The sequence below is a fragment of the Lissotriton vulgaris genome, unplaced genomic scaffold (assembly GCF_964263255.1).
Source record: "Lissotriton vulgaris unplaced genomic scaffold, aLisVul1.2 SCAFFOLD_712, whole genome shotgun sequence".
Lineage (NCBI taxonomy): Eukaryota > Metazoa > Chordata > Amphibia > Caudata > Salamandridae > Lissotriton > Lissotriton vulgaris.
In genome coordinates this window covers 20,031-28,607 of record NW_028253998.1, presented here as the reverse complement: position 1 = coordinate 28,607, position 8,577 = coordinate 20,031, and positions in this window count along the sequence as shown.

Sequence of the window (8,577 nt, the reverse complement as noted above, 5' to 3'; positions counted from 1 at the left end):
TTCATCGGTGGAGCGGTGTGGTGGGTGCATCGGCGGAGCTGTGTGGTGGGTGCATCGGTGGAGCTGTGTGGTGGGGGCATCTGTGGAGCTGTTTGGTGGGGGCATCTGTGGAGCTGTGTCGGTGGAGCTGTATGGTGGTTGCATCAGTGGAGCTGTGTGGTGGGTGCATCGGTGGAGCTGTGTGGTGGTTGGATCAGTGGAGCTCTGTGGTGGTTGGATCAGTGGAGCTCTCTGGTGAGTGCATCGGTGGAGCTGTGTCGGTGGAGCTGTGTGGTGGGTGCATCGGTGGAGCTGTGTGGTGGGTGCCTCGGTGGAGCTGTGTGGTGGGTGCCTCGGTGGATCTGTGTGGTGGGTGCCTCGGTGGAGCTGTGTGGTGGGTGCCTCAGTGGAGCTGTGTGGTGGGTTCCTCGGTTGAGCTGTGTGGTGGGTGCCTCGGTGGAGCTGTGTGGTGGGTGCCTCAGTGGAGCTGTGTGGTGGGTGCCTCGGTGGAGCTGTGTGGTGGGTGCCTCGGTGGAGCTGTGTGGTGGGTGCCTCGGTGGAGCTGTGTGGTGGGTGCCTCGGTGGAGCTGTGTGGTGGGTGCATTGGTGGAGCTGTGTCAGTGGAGCTGTGTGATGGGTGCCTCGGTGGAGCTGTGCGGTGGGTGCATCTGTGGAGCTGTGTGGTGGGTGCCTCGGTGGAGCTGTGTGGTGGGTGCATCTGTGGAGCTGTGTGGTGGGTGCATCTGTGGAGCTGGGTGGTGGGTGCATCTGTGGAGCTGTGTGGTGGGTGCATCTGTGGAGCTGTGTGGTGGGTGCATCTGTGGAGCTGTGTGGTGGGTGCCTCGGTGGAGCTGTGTGGTGGGTGCTTCAGTGGAGCTGTGTGGTGGGTGCATCGGTGGAGCTGTGTGGTAGGTGCCTCGGTGGAACTGTGTGGTGGGTGCATAGGTGGAGCTGTGTGGTGGGTGCATAGGTGGAGCTGTGTGGTAGGTGCCTCGGTGGAGCTGTGTGGTGGGTGCCTCGGTGGAGCTGTGTGGTGGGTACCTCGGTGGAGCTGTGTGGTGGGTGCATCGGTGGAGCTGTGTGGTGGAGGCATCTGTGGAGCTCTGTGGTGAGTGCATCGGTGGAGCTGTGTCGGTGGAGCTGTGTGGCGGTTGCATCAGTGGAGCTGTGTGGTGGGTGCATCTGTTGAGCTGTGTCGTGGGTGCCTCAGTGGAGCTGTGTGGTGGGTGCATAGGTGGAGCATGTGTGGTGGGTGCATAGGTGGAGCATGTGTGGTGGGTGCCTCGGTGGAGCTGTGTGGTAGGTGCCTCGGTGGAGCTGTGTGGTAGGTGCCTCGGTGGAGCTGTGTGGTAGGTGCCTCGGTGGAGCTGTGTCTTGGGTGCATCAGTGGAGCTGTGTGGTGGGGTCATCTGTGGAGCTCTGTGGTGGGTGCATCGGTGGAGCTGTGTCAGAGGAGCTGTGTGGTGGTTGCATCAGTGGAGCTGTGTGGTGGTTGCATCAGTGGAGCTGTGTGGTGGTTGCATCAGTGGAGCTATGTGGTGGTTGCATCAGTGGAGCTGTGTTATGGGTGCATTAGTGGAGCTGTGTGGTGGGTGCATCAGTGGAGCTGTGTGTTGGGTGCATCAGTGGAGCTGTGTGGTGGGTGCATCAGTGGAGCTGTGTGGTGGGTGCATCAGTGGAGCTGTGTCAGTGGAGCTGTGTGGTGGGTGCATCAGTGGAGCTGTGTCGGTAGATCTGTGTGGTGGGTGCATCGGTGGAGCTGGGTGGTGGGTGCATCAGTGGAGCTGTGTGGTGGGTGGAGCTGGGTGTTGGGTGCATCTGTGGAGCTGTGTGGTGGGTGCATCTGTGGAGCTGGGTGGTGGGTGCATCTGTGGAGCTGGGTGCATCAGTGGAGCTGTGTGGTGGGTGCATCGGTGGAGCTGTGTGGTGGGTGCATCGGTGGATCTGTGTGGTGGGTGCCTCGGTGGAGCTGTGTGGTGGGTGCCTCGGTGGAGCTGTGTGGTGGGTGCCTCGGTGGAGCTGTGTGGTGAGTGCATCGGTGGAACTGTGTGGTGGGTGCATCGGTGGAGCTGTGTAGGTGGAGCTGTGTGGTAGGTGCCTTGGTGGAGCTGTATGGTGGGTGCCTTGGTGGAGCTTTGTGGTGGGTGCATCAGTGGAGCTGAGTGGTGGGTGCCTCTGTGGAGCTGTGCGGTGGGTGCATTGGTGGAGCTGTGTCAGTGGAGCTGTGTGGTGGATGCATCGGTGGAGCTGTGTGGTGGGTGCCTCGGTGGAGCTGTGTGGTGGGTGCATCAGTGGAGCTGTGTGGTTGGTGCCTCGGTGGAGCTGTAGTGGGTGCCTCGGTGGAGCTGTGTGGTGGGTGCATCGGTGGAGCTGTGTGGTGGGTGCATCGGTGGAGCTGTGTGGTGGGTGCATCGCTGAAGCTGTGTGGTGGGTGCATCGGTGGAGCTGTGTGGTGGGTGCATCGGTGGAGCTGTGTGGTGGGTTCATCGGTGGACCTGTGTGGTGGGTGCATCGGTGGAGCTGTGTGGTGGGTGCATCGGTGGAGCTGTGTGGTGGGTGCCTCGGTGGAGCTGTGTGGTGGGTGCATCGGTGGAGCTGTGTGGTGGGTGGCTCTGTGGAGCTGTGTGGTGGGTGCCTCGGTGGAGCTGTGTGGTGGGTGCCTCGGTGGAGCTGTGTGGTGGGTGCCTCGGTGGAGCTGTGTGGTGGGTGCATCGGTGGAACTGTGTGGTGGGTGCATCGGTGGAGCTGTGTAGGTGGAGCTGTGTGGTGGGTGCCTTGGTGGAGCTGTATGGTGGGTGCCTTGGTGGAGCTGTGTGGTGGGTGCATCGGTGGAGGTGTGTGGTGGGTGCCTCTGTGGAGCTGTGTGGTGGGTGCATTGGGGGAGCTGTGTCAGTGGAGCTGTGTGGTGGATGCATCGGCTGAGCTGTGTGGTGGGTGCCTCGGTGGAGCTGTGTGGTGGGTGCATCAGTGGAGCTGTGTGGTTGGTGCCTCGGTGGAGCTGTGTGGTGGGTGCCTCGGTGGAGCTGTGTGGTGGGTGCATCGGTGGAGCTGTGTGGTGGGTGCATCGGTGGAACTGTGTGGTGGGTGCATCGGTGGAGCTGTGTGGTGGGTGCATTGGTGGAGCTGTGTGGTGGGTTCATCGGTGGACCTGTGTGGTGGGTGCATCGGTGGAGCTGTGTGGTGGGTGCATCGGTGGAGCTGTGTGGTGGGTGCCTCGGTGGAGCTGTGTGGTGGGTGCATCGGTGGAGCTGTGTGGTGGGTGGCTCTGTGGAGCTGTGTGGTGGGTGCCTCGGTGGAGCTGTGTGGTGGGTGCCTCGGTGGAGCTGTGTGGTGGGTGCATAGGTGGAGCTGTGTGGTGGGTGCATCGGTGGAGCTGTGTGATGGGTGCCTCGGTCGAGCTGTGTGGTGGGTGCCTCGGTGGAGCTGTCTCTTGGGTGCATCAGTGGAGCTGTGTGGTGGGGTCATCTGTGGAGCTCTGTGGTGGGTGCATCGGTGGAGCTGTGTCGGTGGAGCTGTGTGGTGGTTGCATCAGTGGAGCTGTGTGGTGGGTGCATCGGTGGAGCTGTGTCGGTGGAGCAGTGTGGTGGGTGCATCGGTGGAGGTGGGTGCATCAGTGGAGCTGTGTGGTGGGTGCATCGGTGGAGCTGTGTCGGTGGAGCTGTGTGGTGGGTGCATCGGTGGAGCTGTGTCGGTGGAGCTGTGTGGTGGGTGCATCGGTGGAGGTGGGTGCATCAGTGGAGCTGTGTGGTGGGTGCATCTGTGGAGCTGTGTGGTGGGTGCATCTGTGGAGCTGTGTGGTGGGTGCATCGGTGGAGCTGGGTGGTGGGTACATCTGTGGAGCTGGGTGGTGGGTGCATCTGTGGAGCTGGGTGGTGGGTGCATCTGTGGAGCTGGGTGGTGGGTGCATCTGTGGAGCTGGGTGGTGGGTGCATCTGTGGAACTGTGTGGTGAGTGCATCAGTGGAACTGTGTGGTGGGTGCATCGGTGGAGCTGTGTGGTGGGTGCATCGGTGGAGCTGTGTAGGTGGAGCTGTGTGGTGGGTGGCACTTTTTTATAAATCATTAGTAAAAGAGATCAATGAAATTCAACTAAACCCCATATATAGCAGAAGAGGAGAAAGCTCTAGTAACGGGATTCAGGATGAATGTATATCTTTGAAGCAAATCGCCAGCATGTGAAAGGTGTAAAATAGCAATCAGCATAAAACGAAAAGGCCAGCAAAAGAATTTATAAAATTCTGTGTGGCCCTGATAAAATAATTAGAGCGTTAATAGCAATCAGCATAAAACGAAAATGCCAGCAAAAGACTTTATAAAATTCTGTGTGGCCCTGATAAAATAATTAGAGCTTTTATTATATCATGACCAACAATGGTTATTGTTTCAAGAGCAGCATGCGAGAGGGTTAGGGGCTGCAATATAAACAAGCCCTCTGCATTGCTGTGGTGGGAAGGGGGGCTGGGAGAGGCAAGAAGGGAAGAATAGGGGCCGGGAGCAGCAGCCTTTGATGTGCTGACCAGCCGGCCGTGCATGACTAATTAGGGGAGGAGAAATGCCGGCTGAGGGAAGCTTGAGATGCCCGAGGAGGCTGGTGGCTTTGATGTGCACGCGCTCTCGGGCACTCAAAGAAATCGCCGAGTTGGTTTAACTCTGTTTAAGCTGCAATGTAGCTCCCCAGCTATGCGCAAGCGCACAGCAGGCGAGCCCTAAAAAGGAGGATTTTGCTTCAAGGTGTGGTTCGAGAGATTCAAACAAGACAAGAAAGAGACTTTACGTTGTCGATAAAAACGAACTACACTGTTCTGAGACCATGGAGGCTGGAAACCCGACTCGTAGAGCTAAGTGCATTGTAGGCACACTTATAGGTGGAGTGATATTCTTTATATTCTTAGTAGTTATAGTTTCCTATTTAGCACCACAAGAGCAGGCAGTGGAGGTTGAGGGATTCCTACACCCACCACTCCTAGCCAGAAAGAGGTCAAAATAGGAGCCGAGAAGGCTTTGCTAGTAAAAGAGAGTCGTAGATTACATGCAGATCTGACTAAAGGCAATTTTGGGCAAAACGCGTATGCGAAATTGTTGTATGAATACATTGATGCGATGGATGCAAAAGATTGCTATGTGTGTATGCAACTGCCGGCTTCAGTAGACGAGGGTACTAGATACCATCATCTTCCATTGACATATGGAATTTCATGTAATTTGCTGCTTAGCATATTTTATGGGCGAAACCATTTTGAGTATTTCTTTTCGAATTATGATGCTGTGCTTCCAGAAGTCCCTGCTTATAAACACCTGAATAAGTTTGATTATTATAAGTCAGAGGACAGACTTGGATATTTTTTCATTCCAACACAAGAGTTAGACACCTCATATGCTCACCGACATAATTTGACATGCTCGTTATCAGGGATAGAGAAGAAGTTCATAGAACAAGTGGAAGATAGATACAAAAAGCAAAAACAGTTGCAAGATTCAGGGCAAGGTAAAGTTGACTGGACGGATGAGGAGAAGTTGCACAAGATAAAGGGAAGTTATGGTCCGATAGCTTTAGATGAGGTGCAGAAAGGGAAGTTGTGCCTTCACAGACCACAGACGTATTATGAAAATGTGTATGTGGGTCATACAACCTGTGAGCACACTTTCACATTGGAGTATTACACAAAGGATTTCCTGAAGAGTGTGGTACAAGTGATCCCTACTGTGTACTTTGTCTGTGGGAAAAATGCGTATGTGCGGTTGCTGGAGAAGTGGTATGGAACATGTTATCTGGCGATTATTTTTCCCAAGATATACCATACTGAGGACTTTGCTCTCCTGGAGGGTGGACACCAGACGAGGGTGAAGCGGGGAGAGAGTCCAGTGCAATAATGGGTGATGTGTTTGGAGCAGCGATACCAATGTTGGGAGTGATTTTGAATTATGTGAAAATACGGCGGTTGGCAACTGTGGTAGATGAACTGTCAATGAGTACAGCTAAGTCATTGGTGTTGGTCGAGGGTGAGATGTTGTCGATAAGGACAATGGTTTTACAGAACCGTCTTGCCTTAGACGTCCTTCTAGCGAAAGAGGGAGGAGTCTGTAAACTTTTGAAGGTTCAGGAATGTTGCACGTATATCCCAGATAATTCCAAGGATCTGAAGAAATATATACGTAACATTACTGCCATTCATTACGAAATTGAGGACTTGACGCAAGAGAACGTGTGGGAGACAGTTGGCAAGGGATTCGGAAATGTTGGAAACTGGTTTGCAAGTTTGGGAAGGAGTTTCCTTGGATACGTATTGAAACCCCTCATCATCGTAGTGGCATGTGTGATTGGGTTGTGGGGTTTGGCTAGACTGTACAAGTGGTATAGGTCAACTAGGTTGGCAAGATCGATGAGAGTGCAAGAGCAAAGAATGGAGAGACTGCAGGACAGTCAATATCGGAGCTTGAGAGCGTTGGAGATGCTCAAGCGAGGAAAGGTAGCGGCAAGTTCGGTCTAACTCGGTTCTTACCCTCAGGGATGGTGTGGTGATGGTGATGACACAGGTCATCAAAGGGGGGAACTTAGAGAGCGCTAAGCTGAAGGAAAGTTATAGGGGTGCATCATATGTACGAGTAGTCAGCACCCACATATATAGAAGACTTACTAATCGTGTTTAAATGTAACGTAAGGCTAGGAATTAATGTGTTAGAAATACACATAGAGCAACGTAAAGTGTTCTGAAAGGCATTAATGCTATGTTAACCTAGAAATGTTGTTTGCAGTGAAGAATTACTCTAATTAAGAGATGCTCAATAGATTACCATTGTGTTTTAGATCTGCTTTATTAAATTCACAGTTATACCTAAACGTGATAGAATTTCTTAAGTTGGAGAAATGTATTTTGCTTTAATGATGAAGGCCTAAAGAACGAAATGTATTGTTCGTGTTAGGATGTTGGAGCACAAAACGTGCTGAGGCCTAGTTCATGGAAATCGTGTAGACTTGATTGAAAATGCTTGCTTAACAATAAACCATGGAAATGTTTTTGAGAAAGCTGCTTTTAGCTAAAGGTCAATTGCAACATTATGAAATTGTGAGCCGATTTGCATGTGTTCCTTTGCAGGTGCAGGACTAAGTAGATAATGCAGAAAAAGGGCCCTTTGTGTATGAGTGTTAGGATGGTAGCCCCAGACGTGGAAGAGTGCCTAAGGAATTTAAGGAAGCACCTTGAAGCGAAGAAGAGTCTGGGACCCAAGGACGTTTTAACGGACAAGGATGGAGAGATGCCATGGTGGAAAATTCTGAAAACCAACACTTTCGAGAGGGGCGTACCTTAGGGCGTGTCGTCCGTATTGTGGGGTTTTGTATTAGGGACAGTGCCCCGAGGGAATAGGCAGAGCAGATGCGCTGGAGGGGGAAAGGAAGCGGTTGATCAGGCAGAGTGCTTTGCTATGAGCGAGAAGTGCTTAGACTAAGTCCGGAGAAAGTGAGTGTACTTCTTTGGAAGTCACCACGGCTGACACCTTTGTTAGGAGGGAACATTGTTGAGTAGGGATGTCACTTAGTATAGTGTAGGGGCAGAATAACCTGGATTTTATTCCTTTTCAAATGCATACTAAAACGCAAGTTATAGCGATTCTTGTTCGCCTGATGATTTTGGAACTGATCCTTGTATTATTTCTGAGCCATCTGAGACTCTTCCGTAGGATTATGTTTGTATTAGTGCCTGTTTATCTTCTGAACCTTTTGCTGAGATGTTTATACATCCAGTTGTTTTTGGCTTTGTAATAAATCTTTGAACTTGGTCCTTAGTCAGTGCTTCTTTGGGGGGAAAACAGTGGGAATCATTGAACTTTGATTGACAAATCGTTTAGATAGATTGCCTACTTCACTCTATGACAGGTAAAAAGGTCTAGTCGACCTGTGACGGGATTCAGGAGAATACTATGATGATTCTAGAGAAGAAATCCCACCTTCCCAGAATCGTATGTTGTTTTTATTTCTGGCAGATTAGTGGGTAATACTGCTGGTTGGGATACTCAGAGCCCCCACGCCGCCAACCCCTGGATGCTGCTCGCTGCATTTTCACATTCACTGAAATGAAAACAACTTTACGGAGTTGTGAGGCCAGTAATACTTTTAGTCCTGAGCAAATGAATATACAAAGATAAGTGTGCGTGCCACAGCAATTTATTTTTTCGTTGATTTATTAAATTATCTGTGCAGAAAAGTAAAAAAAAAAAAAAGATATCTATTCTCTGATGTTTTTCTAGGATAGTGTCAGTGGGAGTAATGACCATGTCGAGTGCCTTTGGCATATACATAGTATATTGCTGTATATTCCTTCAGATTTCGAATGTACTCCTATGGGATTCTGCCCATAAGCACATTATACAGTAACTGATTATTAAATTGCATCTGTGGCAAAGATCAATCTGCTCTAAAGTTCATTTCCTTATGCATCAGCTGCAAAACTAGTGCATAAACGGTGGAGCCTAGCTGCGAGGTTCTTCAATTCTCCTATAGAAAGATATTTAGAAATGTATTATAGATTTCTTACAGGGGTGCACTTTGGTAGAAGTCAGTCCATTGTTAGTTAGTACAAATAGAAGGTCTGTGTTGACTTTA